The following is a 14724-nucleotide window of genomic DNA, read 5'->3' on the forward strand; positions in this document are numbered from 1 at the left end:
TATCAGAATTTATTTAAACAACAGACTGTTACTCTTAGCAACTTCCAGGCACTGTAAACTGAATTAGACCTTCCTTTCCTAATGAAATATTCCAATTTGTAAAAAATGATGCTTTTAAGTAATGGTAATGAGAGTTGAAGTTAATTTATTATTTTCCCTCCTTTGTTGCACAGGTTAAGCATTTAAGGAGAATTTGCATATCAGAATAGGATGGGATCTTCATATTTGGGTTCTTCATCCTTCTCACCCATGGTGTTGTGATGACAGCACAATGAATGCCATTTCAGTAGGCACAAGTTACTGGGCAGATCTCTAATTTTTGACATGAACGAAGTACATATATCTATATGTAGACACATTGTTTGATAAAAAAATTATAATTCATTCAAATCCAATACTGTTGAAATTTTTGACAGTAGAGTGGTACAAGGAACAGAACTTATAAATTATGTGTGCCCCTTCTTTGAAAAATGCTTTGGAGGTTTCTTTGTGCATTGGCAAATACAGTAGGAATATGAGTTATTGTGTGAATCCTCCTGCACAGCACCTGATAAAAGAATAAAGAGCTGTGACATATTCTTAAAACAATAGAGGAATTAAAGAGAAACAATGGGCCAGCTGCTTCATTAATACAATCAAAAGAGAGCCCAGCACAGAGGAGTCCAGATAATTAAGCACTACTCTTTTAGACCTCTTTTCTGTAATAAAATTGCTAAAAAATTATTAACTACTTCATAGTTGTTAGATAGATCTACGTACTTGTTTATTTGGGTTGATTAATGCCTTTTCAGTATTCTCCAACATGCCAACTCATGGTTCATACAAGTTTTTGAATAAAATAATGTAAGAATATGTGATAGGATCTGTGGTGTATACAGCAATAAATCAAACAGATTTTGTGAACGAGCTTTCCAGTTGCTAAATAATTCTTAGCATTTTTCACGTGTACACAAAATACATACTTTGCACAGCATTTTTGCTATTAATGCATTTTAATGCCATGGTTCCAGCCATCTCTCAGTGAACTGTCTCAAAAATCACCCCTGCAAATTCAAATTTCTCAAACTGTCACAAAAGACAGCTTTAATGCTACATTAATGAGATGATTACTTAGCATCTTCTATAATTTTTCCTTGTTTACTGATCAAAAGAGATTGCCAAAAGATACTTGATCTTTAATTTTGACTAACCCACTGCATACTATAAGTATACTGACTACAAAAAATGGAAAATCTATTATACTCTATAAAATTAGACCAATGGACAAACCAATTCTGTTCCACTTTTACTATTACCTTTGTGTTCAGCACAGAATACAAAGACTTCTTAATTTTTACCTTGCTAAACAAAAGGCAAAATAAAGGAACTGCAATAATATTTTTCAGAACAAAGCAACATAAAAATACTCACCTGAAAGGCATTAGTCAAATTAAAAAAGGAAATTTTAAAATCCCTGCATTTTGAGATATAAAATCTCTTTCCAGAAACAGGGAAGAAAATACTCCTTAGGAATATGGCTCTTACTCCTGCCCAAGAGTCAGCCTGAGCTTTGGGCCTGACTTCAGCTTAGTCATATGCTGACAGCTGACAGTGTGTTCATCTGAATAGATGATTTTATAGTTAAAACTGTCAGCATTATATAGCTGATAAAGAGGAAAAGAAAAATATGAAAGGAACTCTCCAGTCCTAAGGGAAAGAGCTCCCAAACCTGGCATCTTGGTGTCAGTGTCAGGGATGGGTCTTTCCCTTGCTGCATTACAACTATTACTAACATCACCATCTGTATTGCAGCGGCTCTCAAATTCTGCAAAAATCTTCATCAGCTGAACCTCAAATGCAGCACATTGTTTCTGCAGAGTAAGGAGTGTAACAAACAGTTAGATTTGGACCTCTTCTTTTTTTCCATTGTTGCGTGCCTGCATTTTGTTCATTTGAGGATTTCTATGTGTTTCCTCCAATTAAATGTCCGCATGTAGCTCAACAGAGTTCTATTAGGTAAAGAGGCAAAATAGATTAGTCCTCCGAAAATATTCACAGGAAAATAATGTGGTAATTTTATTTGCCATTTTCCCCCCTGATAGAGCTGTCACAGCTTATTTACCACAGGGGGAGACAGTTAAACCCATATCCTTAGAAGTTCTATGCATTTAAGAGGCTTATATATCTCTTCTGGGACCCTCGTTCAAATCCTGGGCTAATCAGAATGAATACATATCTTTCTATTAGATGGCTCTAAAAAGTCTTAGGTGATATCAGCTCCTGGTGGACGACAGTCCACAGCGTAAAACTATTAAATGTTTGGCACAAATGGCAATACTTACAGAATGAAGCTGAAAACTGTAATATCCTCCCACATCACGAGAAGTTAAGTCTGCTGCTCAGAGGTTGAAATTAAAGCCTGCCACAAATGCTAAACCTGTTATATTTTCTTAATTCAGCATAAACTCAAACAAGGAAGTTCTTTCCCAAGTTTACCAATTTCTTCCTTTTTTTATTTCTCATTTCTTTGCTAATTCCTCTGTTTCGAATTGAGTGCTACACCTTTTTTACATTTGAATTAGGTCTCACTTGAGTGTTATTTCAGAACTTACTAATCCTTCAGAAAGGAAATGATAAACAGCTTGGAAAAAAACGATAAACCCTTGCTGACATTGCCCATGTTGCACTCCCATAACGACTGCAAAGGATCTAGGACTTACTGTCACAGCACACACATCTCCCCTTTTACTTTCTGCAGGACCACTGAATGGGCACTCTCCAAAGAGCTTCCCAGGAGACATTCCCAGGTGACGCCCACTGCTCCCCTCAGCTTTTGTGGATGCACCAGGTTTCAGAGAAAGAAAATGGACCACTGAAACCAATTACTCTGAAGCAGAGCTTCAGATACACACATTCCTACAATCCCTGCTTCCATAACAGCACAGCTGTAAGGTGACCTTTTTGTAGCCTTACAAACACAATCATGCCTGTGGATTGTCTTTTCAGAGTTATTTCGTTAGGCTGGAGCGTATGAAAAAAAGAGGTGATTAAATGAGACAATAGCTATGCTTTAATGGCACCTCTTTCTTACAGGGAAAGCAGAGTACACTCCATCTTATCAATGGATTTTCTACTGTCTTGCACCTGCTACTGTAGGGCTCATTTCTTGCCCCTGGGCAAATGCAGAGTGAATGGCAGAGGTACCTGAGCAGAAGGAAGGATTATACGGCAGGAGCTGTAGTGATAGGTTGTATTTGTAAAGGAAATCAACAAAATAAATAAAAGGAGAAATGGAGAACTTACAGAATGGTAAAATTGAAGTAAGAAATATTGGTTATGAAATGTGGTTGCTTATTCAATACAGGGGCCACACTCCAGAAAAAGTTTACAGCTATGTGAGAAACAAAAGTCACCTTTTATAATGAACAGTAGCTGGAGCATTTAGGTGAGTGTAACCCTGAGAAAACAGTTGCTATTATTGCGAGTTATCTTGGAACTTTCCTCATGTTAATGTTCAGCTCACAGGCTGAAGTTCAGAAACTAGTTTACCTTAGCTGTAACAATCATGGAAGCAAAGAAGCACTTCTTGATTCAAAAAAAAGTCTTGCTCCCATGTAAACCATTAGAATGTTTTACACTGGCTGCAGTGGAAAGAAGACTGTGACAAAACAGTGTCTCTCTTACTAAACCAGCAACTAAGTAAAAGGCACTAAAAGTACATTTGCATGTTTAGTATGGTCTAAAATGTAAATGCCATAGAAGCTACAATAAGCATGTAACCCAGTCTTTTCTATTTAAAAGTACTTCATTTAAAAAAACAACCACCACACACACACAACCCCCCATACAGATACCCCAGATTTCCTCCAAATGTGTTAAATAGCAGGTATCATAGTTCTGTCTTTTGAAGTAGAAGCTAGAATTAAACTAACTGAAAACTCTAAATGATCAAAAGCATTGCCACCTTCCAAGCTATATACAGTGTCCAAGGTAAACACGTGTTGTAAACCACTGCCAGTCTCCCAGTGAGTTTATCTAGTAAAAGTCTGTTAACAGAAAGCAAAGAAAGCAAAGACTGAGCTACTTCTGGTCGCAATGAAACTACAAAAAAGATTATGAATGACAAAATAGTTAAGATTCTTGCTGCACACACTAACATGGATTAGCAATTACGAAGGATTCTGTACTTGATGATTTCTTTTAAAACAGGCTTAATAAGAAATACCAGTTTACTGAGCATTATACAGGTGCATAGGAGCTGCCATTCTGCCTGCCTGGTCAGCATGATTTCTAAATGGCCAGGAAAGAAGTGACTGTATACCCAAAGGCAAGCTGTCAAAATTCAGTTTGCAGCTGATAAACTGATTACAAAGCTGCTTAAGACTTTGCTTGTAAACAAAAGCATTTATCAACTAATAATTTGCAATAAACTGATGTAACTCCCAGCTGAGCCCCAAACTGTAATTGTCTTTACCATCTGCCTATTAAAATACCATTCTTCATCACCAAGCAGGAGCAGAAGGGAGAGAATCTCCAACAACTACATAACTTGCATGCTTATAAATAATCTGTGAGCATTTCACACATTCATTATGACTGCCAGGTTTTGTATACTTCATTTTCTTTTTTTGAGAGGCAAAGAGGTGCTGTAAAGTGGCAGAAAAGAAATTAATAAATACCGCCTGGTGCAAGAAAAAATTATGTAAATTCATCATACTCTGCAGTTTCTTAATTTTTTTCTCTTTTTGCTACTCCATAGGAATATCATGATGGAAGCCCCCTCAAGCACAACTTTGCAGATTAAACTCTCAATTTCTTTTCAACTTGTCAGTTTTCATTACCTTTCTTTCTTATGCATTCACTTCTTACAGCTGCTTCAATGGGAAGCCAGTTAAAGCACACTGGCTCCCTAGGGGGAAGTCTGCCAGGGTCTGAGGCATTCTGCAGGCTCCCTGGACCGTCTACAGGTCACCCTTAAGAGAATTTTGCCTATCTTCTTGAGAGGATGTCTGAAAATTAGGTGAATTTACATGCTTTTATTTTCTAGCTATTGACAGCCCAAGTCCTGAGAAAGGTGGTAGAGTTTAGACAAAGTTCAAAATTAACTAATTCAGATGCTCTAAAGCTGATACATCCCAAAGGAAGAATTACTTTGTCAAATGCCTAAAATATTCAAGTATGAGGGGGAGAAAACAGGAGAATTGATACTGTGCAGAGAATGGCAGCCCCTCAAGATGTGTCTGCATGAAAAATTGAATTTAACAGAGAGTCGCACTATGATTTAGTGCAATGCACTCGACCACATATTTTTGCAATCTGCACTCTCAGCCACCCACTGGTCTGAACACAAGGCTGTGACCACAGACCGATGACGAGTTTACGTCTTCAAAAATATCTGTACAAAATGCACAGATGTCTTAAATGCAACTTGATTTCTCATTGACTTTCCAGATTCAGACTAGAATGATCTAGCCGAAGTGAGGCTTTTCATGTGTATGAAAAACATTTTATGCCATCACTAGGAGGAAAATGGGCATCTAAAAGCAAAAGAAGAAGGTTCCTCCTGTTAATCGTATTGAAATCCAAGAAATTAAAGGATGATCCTGTCACCCATGCTCACAGCAGTTTCATTTCCTTCGCTGATCTTTGTCTACCTCGTAGCACCTTTGCCTGACTCTCTGTTACTACTAGCATTGCCCGTAGAACACCACCTCACTCCCAAGAACTGCAAAAAGAAATAAAACCCACAAGACAGATTGGTACCTATGGACTTTATTGTTTAAGATACATTCGACTCAAGACAATTACGGTTGTAAACTAAGGTAGTTTTACATGTATATAAATACATGTACTCATAAATATCCTGGCTGAACCAGGTCTCTGTACCTAAGTTTTTATCCACAGCTCTGGGACAAGACACAAACTGGGGTGAAACAGAGGGAAAAGTGAACAGCATGCATGGGTACAGAAAACATATGTGTGAATTTCTTTTTTTTTTCAAATTTTGTAAAGAAGAAGTTTTGTTTTGTGATAAAAAACATTTTTCAAAACTCTGTATGTTACACTCATAATATAAATTATTCAAGCACAGGAGCATAGATTGGCTTGGGTTGGAAGGGACCTTAAGGACCATCTAGTTCCAGCCCGCCTGCCATGGGCAGGGACACTTTGCACTAGACCAGGTTGCTCAGAGCCCCATCCAAACCTGGCCTTGAACGTTTCCATGGATGGGGAATCCACAGTTTCTCTGGGCAACCTGCCTGTGCCTCACCACCCTCACAGTAAAGAATTGCGAAATTTAAGTAACTTGATTGGATGAGATCCTTAGCAAGATAATGCTGAGCTAAGATACAAAGTTAGAAGAATCACCGTTTTAAAGACTTGTGTAACAATTACATTACAAAAAACAGTAAAAAAAAAAAAAACACAAAAAATCCCCTAAAAAACAAATTGGAAAATATCGGGAGACACTAAGCTTGAATTTAAGATTCCTTTTGGTTACCACACGAAAGACAAAGTTATAAGAATTCGCTATTGAAACACCGCCTGTCACACCCAGTCCCTCAGAAATCCCCGGGGCGGCCCCTCCTGCCCCGCAGCGCCCCCCGCGGCCGCGCGCGGCCCAGCGCGCGGTGCCGCGCCGCCGCCAGCAGATGGCGCCGCCGCTCCGCCGCCGGGCGCGCTGGGGGGGGGCGTTATTTATTTAATTTTACACAAGGCTGCACATCGCACCGCCGGGGCTGATAACGCCGCGAGCTGTCGGGAACTTTGATTAAATCCTCTCCTCGCGCCCCCGTGCTGCTCTCCCGACAGCCGCCCCGTGCTTTTCCTGTCACGACAGACCGAGATGCTGTCGCTCCCGTGGCGAAAATGTGTCCCCTCACGAAGGGGCGCCGGGCCACGCGCCCACCGACCGTACCGGAGGTGGTATTTTAAATAAACTGCCGGACTGACGGGCAAAGCGAACAATATCGTTAACAATACTGTCTGCTCAGCCGGGCAGCATCCCTCTTTGCTCCGGAAACAGCACAATGAGGCATTGCCCTGCGACCCCCACCCCGCGCTGGGCTCCCCGCGCCCCTCCACTTCCACTAAACTTTGCGGACAGGCTGTGATGGTTGCCTTTGAGTCCAGGCTGTGATGGTTGTTGCCATCACTGCTGCTGGGCAGGCTGTGGGGGATGCTGAAGCCCTCACGAAAGTGAATTTTTGAGCGGAGCCAAGCTATGACACAGAGGTCTTGGGCTGCGTCACGCCCTCCTCTGGCCTGGCACCCCGAATCTGCAGCCAGAGCACTCCTTAAGCCAGAGAGCGAAGGTGGCACTGCCCATAAGATGTTAATTGAAATCGCCTGTGCTTACCTACAACCACGCGGGTGCTTATTTCTGCTTAAATCATTCCCCTGCAAAACTGGAGAGTGAAAAGATGAAGCCAGGGCTGGAAACTATTCAACATCAGTCACTTCATAATACATCTGTTGCTGAGCAAAAACAGCATTCCAGGGTGCGTGACTCCCATAGAAACACTTGGGACTCGTGATGTTAAAAGTTTGTGGAAACCTTTGAACACTTATCTCTGTCTCATGAGAGTAATGCAGAAATTTTATGTCAAGCATGCAGTGATCCCCAAAGAACTATCCTGCTTTTGGAGGAGCAGGGATTACACACCAAGGTGAAATTCTGCTAGCTTCGTAGTGCTGGCATGAACCCCTGTGTCCTGGCTGGCCCCTTCTTAAAACTGCACAAAATCTTAAGAGGAATGGTATGAGGCTACTCTAAGTAAAAGGGTCACAGAGATTAAAGAAAAGTTCTATTAAATGTTTGGGATGCTTCTGAGAATAGAAGATTTTTACAAAGTAGAATAAACTGGCAGCAATTACCTATCAAGCCTCCCAGTCTGCTTGGAAATCTACACTGCTGATAAGGCTCTTCTCATGATCACCCTCTCAGCCCCCTGCTGATGAATCCATCTCTGCACTTCTCTGACCAGTCCTATTGGACACTAAATATTATCTACTACCTCTCTTCCTTTTAAACCAGGACAAAGTATAATGAACAACTCGGAATCTCTCTAGGGTATGGAAATGGAATACAATCTGGCACTATGGAAAAACACAGTTCATCATTGCCTAAACTATGTATGACTGAGACCAAAACATGGTCTATTGAATGCTGGCCAGTTTACAAGCAGTGAACCTCACAGTATACACAACCTGCTGGAGATGCTTCACTGTCTCATATCTTTTTGTTCTGCTAAAAGTTAGCACTCACATGGACAACCATCTGCATCTACAACTCAGAATCACTAAAATGCTCCATTACTCTCTCCCTTAATGTGTGTCTTCTTGGTCCTGAGAAGATGATCCTGTACTATCCTATCTCAAAAAATGTGTCCTCATACTTCTTTATTAAGACACCGGAAAAATCAATGCTCTCTATGCCCTGGAAGTGGAAATAGGATTTAGTGCCTATCTTCATAATGGAAAATATTGCCCATGTGTAGAAGTAACAGTTTAGGCCTATTTCCCCAGTCCTGGGAAATACTGCCTGATATAACAATATAAAATGCCTTTCAGTGTAGCTTCTTATTCTATGTTTAAGTCTTTTTAGCTAGGGGGTTCTCAGCTGGTAACTTCCTCCTGTTTAATTCTCTTTTCTCATTTCCTTTCCCATCAGCTTTCAGCCTTGTACTCCACTCCACATTCTCAGTTTTCATTAAATACAAACTGATAAAATATTAACTGATTATTGTTAATCTATATGCCAGTCAGGTAACACACACACTGTAGCATGCGTATATATATGCAACTATCTGACTTACTGGCCATTACAAGAATTCTCTCAAGACTTCAGAGTCTGCTGGGATGATATTCAACTAGACAGATACTTATTTTTAAAGTTGAAGACTTTGTTTCACAGGTACACTGCAGCTGGTCTGAGTACATTACTTAATGGCAATACCAGAGATGTGCAAACTGTGTATAAGATACTGTGTCTTGCATCCTTCAGTTATCAATTCAGGATAGTTCTACACAAGTCATCTTTCTGAATCTGAATTAACATTTTATCTCACTGCTCATTTACCTGTGCACAGTATTATTAGCTGAATGAACTGCACAGACAGGTGAAGAGTGAATAATGGTAGAGAAATGGAAATAGCTGTAGTTGTAACTTTTTTTTTTTAAGCTTTATTTGGCTGCTTTTGACAGGTCATTCAAGACTATTCAGCTTCTTGACCTGAAGTCCCCTATGTATAATTGCATGCCTTTTAAATGTTACTCAGATATCTGATCTATATCTAATAGATACATGCAGTTCTCTGGAAATGGAAGTGTGCCACGATAATATATTTGAGTAGGAATTTCAAGAAAAGAGTTGGCAGTACCAGCAGTTCTAGCATAAACAACTTATGGAGAAGTGCATAAGTCATTGCAGAAGAAAAAGATATAAAATGGACAAACAACCACCTTTTGGGGAAAGCAAATTTTGAGGGGAAGACAAAAGAGACTAGAAAAGAGAAGTATGAAGGATTTAACAGGTAAGAATGAGAGGCTTAAATATACTATGTGATGATAAAAGGATCAACTCAGGATTTAAGAGGGCATAGTTGTGCATATTTTAAGTGAGCTAAATTATCTTCTCAATAGACTCTTGCAGATGTTAGAAAGGTTTGAGGAGAACTTAAGACAGCAGTCACTGGGCAGAAATGAAGAAAGCTACTCCTGATCTTGCTCTGACTTCTGATGTGCAGTCATTCACTTATCTGAGGGAATTTCAAATGGGCCTGCTGATGGGCATATGTGCATCTGCAGAGCAGCTCTCTACCCTCCTGCTACGGGCAATGGCAAAGAGCCACTCAGAGAGGCCTCTCAAAGTACACTTGTAAAAGTTAATTAATATAAGGGATATGAAAGCACTGAAAAAAAACCAAGTTACTTTCTGATTCTTTCATTATTAATTATTATTAATTATTAAATATCCTTGGTTTACATATTCAGAACACCTCTAGACAGGTTCCTGCCCCAAGGAGTCAGCCGTGGAAAGGTCAGATTTCAAAAACCTTTATTTATAATAACAAGTCCTTAATTTGCAAGTAGCTATCAACTATTTACATAAATAACACCGTTTTGTGTCAGTCTTATGTGTAGACTTTCGCCTCCAAACTGACAGGAGATGACAAAGAAAGAACAGGAGATAAATGACAGAAATGACCTGTGTAATGGCAATGAAAATGGATAACCAGCAATGTGTGGGGTAGATTAAGCAATATGCCTGCTAGTGGGTGCAGATCCCATTAATTCCTTTGTGAGTGCATGTAGAGTCCTTAGCTACAGCACTTTTAATTTTTAATGGATTGATCTGTGTATCTGAAAGAGCAATGTCCAAGAAGAGGCTAGGGGTAGTGGATAATTCTCGAAGCTCAGCTGAAAGGTACGAGTTTTGATGAGGGATTTGAAGGAGGAGTTGCAAATACTCTCATCCACACAGATTGTCTACTTTCTCCCCAATGTAAATCACTACATTTCTTGCCCCAATTTTTTATCAAAATCGCTTCCAACTTATTTCAGTCTGTCACAATAATATTTTCATATGAGGAGTGTTGTAACCTAATTCCTTCATTTGAATAATACATTCATTTTTAATTACTGCAACTTGATCTCAGATTATTCAAATAACTGTTTCATTTTTTATGCTTACCCTGACCCCAGTGTATTTATAGGCTTTTATCCTTACCTGATACCAGTGTAATGTAATTATAGATTGTATTTTAATCATCTACTATATCCTAGTGAGTTTGTTTAAATCACTCCAATCCGGAGTCTTTTATTTCTATGCCTTTTAAAATTCTACAATGGCATTCTCATTGCATAAAAGCAATATTTTTGTAGTTTACTACAATGAATGAACATTTTGCATGCATTGCTGGCCATGTTTCTAATTTAAATTTTAAAAAGTCGCTATAGAGAACTCTATGTAAAATGAAATCCTGACTTGTAAACAGGCATGGGACAGCTCATCATTTTAAATCTTTGTTCATAGTTCCTATTTGCTCTCTAATATAACATTACAAGAAATGCAGCAGAAAAAGAAATCAAAGTCTTTTTTCTCCTACCAAAAATAAAAGTATACCTTGTACTAAGAACTGACAAAATATTTATCATTTCTGCTCACAGACACCAAATGTTTGCAAGTTATTTTACCTGTATTAGAAAGAATTCCATTTTGTATCCAGAAGATAAATAGCTTGAGTGGGCCACTTTACCATTAGTCATGGCCACATTTTGATTTCCAGGGTTACCAATTCTCTTTAAGAAAGATTTAACTCTTGGAAGTTTTGCGTATTCTGAGATGGTTCATTTTTGCTTAATGATAATTTTAAAAGCAATAATTGTTATGGGTTTTTTTCCCACTCCGTAGTGCTGATTGAGGAGTTCCCCTTTCCTTATTTTTTGTGTTGCTTCAGATTTCAGATGTAGAATGGGGTCAGAACTCAGATAGGTGAAGTTCCTCACATTTGCACATCTGACTAAGTACCTGTATCTTTCTGGCTGTCAAATCGATTTGTACTGAGATAATTGCCACTGCTCTAGTCAAACTATGCTCTCTTTTTGAGCATTCTTTTTTTCTGTGATGACATCTAGCAGCAAACAGCAACAGACCTTAGAATGTCCTTACAACATGCCCTCAGTTGCAGTGTATGCATTTTTCTACAGAATGATGTAGCCCAAAGATACTTCTGAATTAAACCTCCAGCCCAGCAGTGTGGTGCAACCAACAATACTGTTCCTGAAGTTGAGTCTGTGTCTAATTTTTAACTTCAAGTACCTTTATCTTCTGTTCCTTTCTGTTCTCCATATGTGTCCATCCCCTGCTGTTTCCTCTATGAAATGTCACTTTCAAATCTGATCACTCCTAGTTTCTAGGAAATAAGGGTCTAAAAGGCAGAGAAACATGATCCAGACTGATGTCTGTTGGAAGGACAGGTAAGAAATGGGAATTAGCTACTTAAAAGTATAAATGAAGTGTCATTTTTAACTCCAACTTCCTTTAACAGATTCTCTCTTCTCAGTCACACTTAAGAACTGCCCAATGTGCCATTTGTGACAAAGGAATTGTGACTAGTACCTTGAATCTAAAGAACAGAAATACTGTCCCATAATAGTAAAAAAAAAAATCAAAAAAGTAAATAAGAACAGGAACTAGGGGTTTATTGAATATAATCACTGAGTAAAATGAATTTTTCTGCTTTTCCAAGATCCAGACAGAGGAACATGTTTCCCTCTGGGATTTCTACTACTATTTTGTCTAATATTCATTTTGCCTGTAATAATACAAGCTTCATTAAAGGAGTAAAACAGCAATTGTCTCCTTGAGATCAAAGGACAATCTGTTAAATAAAAGCAGCCGGATCTCTAGAATGAAATAGCAGGAAAAGTTTGAACTAAATTTTATGGTGAATCAAAATGTAAATTGTAATTTCACAAGGAAGACACAGAGCACAAAATTAACTTTGTCAAGACATGGAAAGTGGATATGTTGATCTTAGAAATGTGTACAGATACTGAATACTTATCTATCAGTGGCATTTCTAACTATTAACACTTCATGATGAAAAATGATGCCTAAGAATCCTGATCTTAAGGAATTACTATTAAACAAGAAACATTACTTATCAGATAAATTATCTGCCTGACCTAGCTTCTATTTAACTGATCTTGTATTTGAAAAATATATTAATACAGCAAAAAAATCCACCTGTCACCAACAATCATTCTGCAAATCTTGTGACAAAATAGTACCTTTTTAAAAATCCGTCAAATAATACCTAATATTATTTCTAAAGCTATATTTCACTGTTTAAGATTTGGTACTGGAAAAATGAAATAGGATCTCTCTTGCCTAGCTTCAGCATTGGTTACTCTGGTTGCTGCAATGAAATCAGTGCACCTACATTTAACTAAACATGGAGCATTATAGAGCTTATCACTGCAGAAAATACTTAAGAGAAAAAGGCATGCTAAAAATCAAAGCATTTCTGAAAAAAAAACCAAGAACGCCTCTAAAAAAGACGTGTGTTGGCCAAGCCAAGAGAGAATTAGGGATGTAAACTCCTCTCTAGTGAGAGGGCACATTCCCATAGGACACTGGGCAGCCCTGAAAGCAGGCAGAGCCAGCCAGCAGACTGGGCCAGCTGTGGGCCATGGATGAGCCCTTCATGCACATTGATGTTTTCTAACATCTCCCTCAGATTCCTTTGAAAAAAACTGTGGCAAAAGTAGCAATGGGAACCTTTACTCTTGCAGGTTTTATTTCTTTCTGCAAAAGGCACAGGGTAGAGTCATGAAGTTCAATTTCAATCTGCCACTGCCAAAGTAACCCAATCTCTAACTTATTTCAATCCTCTTATTGAGCTGTGTCCTTATATTAATCAAGAAAAAAATTAATAGAAATTATTCTGAGGAAGAAAAACTCAAAAGAAATAAAATCCCCCTGAACATATCTTAATTCCAGTCTTCTGAAAGGCTTGTGTTCATAATAATTAGAAAAAAGATTTTCGAACCATTTTTGCTCAATATTTTTTACACAATTTGCAAATGACATTTCCGAAATGCGTTCGGCAGTCACAGATCATGGGTCTGGAGTACTAGCTTAAAAAGGACAGCAATGGTCACATTACCTGGTGCCTTTATACACCTGCCAGGGAGTGAAAACGTAGGGGAACAATCTGCTAACCTCAATCACAATCAACACACCGCATAGACTCCACAAGTGTAATTTACAGCTTAATGCATCCACAAAGCATTGTGACGTGCAATGATGACTTTGAGTAAGAAAGGCTAAATCATAGTTACTATTGCCTCATCAAAAGAACTGCATTTGATTCTCCACTAGAGCAGTCAAATAAATGTCTGGTATTGTCATACCATGATAAACCAATGCAAATAATGGATAGCCATCTATAGGCAAGATTACGTGTTTTGATTTCAAATGGAAAATTAACAACAAACTCCCACTTTGCAAACTCTGTGAAATCCACCTAGCTGGAGCCTTCAATACCCTTCCTTCTGTATTTAAAATGCAAAACACAACCACAAAAAAGTAAAGAAAGATGAAAGAAATCAATGCTGATGCCTCAGCAGTAATTTGGTAAAAATATGTCAGAGAAAAAACCCCAAAAATCTTATTCATCACCAATTAAAAGAAGTGAGTAGATATATTTAGCAGAAATACTAGTTTGATGATTTCCCATTCTACGGTTTTGTTTATGCATCACAGTGGTTTCTTTCAGATGGAAAATGTGAATATTACATGCCTTTTTTGACACCCATGATTCTTATTTGCCTCTGGCAAAATTAAGAGTGGAGACCTTGGTAATATAATCTTTTCACAACATACTAGTTTTGGTTCAAACCAGCTAAAATATTTCTGCTGTCATTACAGTGTCTACTATTTTAAAATGAGCTATTTTTTATGAAATATGCGACAGTTTTATACTGTGGTAAAAAAACAGGTACAGCACAACATACTCTGTGACAACAGGAGCCTCTGTTAGGAGATGGGCAATTCAGTTTTCATAAGCCTTTGCATAGTGTCTCAACTTTCTAATGGTTCAGCTCTCCTTTCAGCAGATTTTTGCACTGTCTGTGGTGCAGTAAGATCTATACTGTCCAGCTACAATGTCATTTGAAAAAGAACAACTATTTACTAAGAAACTAAACAATAAAGTGTGGATAGTCAGTAGAAAT

The 14724-nt window shown here is 38.4% G+C and overlaps 1 protein-coding gene across 7 annotated transcripts in view; it reads right to left on the reverse strand.

The window, feature by feature from the left end:
* ZFPM2 (zinc finger protein, FOG family member 2) overlaps positions 1 to 14724 on the reverse strand; it is a 307974-nt gene that overhangs the window by 17384 nt on the left and 275866 nt on the right. The window contains exon 1 of one of the 7 annotated variants that reach the window (XM_027692385.1): positions 6482 to 6554. The exons of 5 other annotated variants lie outside the window; for them this stretch is intronic. The gene's annotated coding sequence lies outside the window, so the exon portion shown is untranslated. Of the gene's footprint in view, positions 1 to 6481; positions 6555 to 14724 lie in introns of those variants that run through there. One more of the 7 variants, XM_027692384.1, reaches the window with a different exon arrangement.

The sequence above is a fragment of the Neopelma chrysocephalum genome, unplaced genomic scaffold (assembly GCF_003984885.1).
Source record: "Neopelma chrysocephalum unplaced genomic scaffold, ASM398488v2 Primary Assembly neopelma1_86, whole genome shotgun sequence".
Taxonomy (NCBI): Eukaryota; Metazoa; Chordata; class Aves; order Passeriformes; family Pipridae; genus Neopelma; species Neopelma chrysocephalum.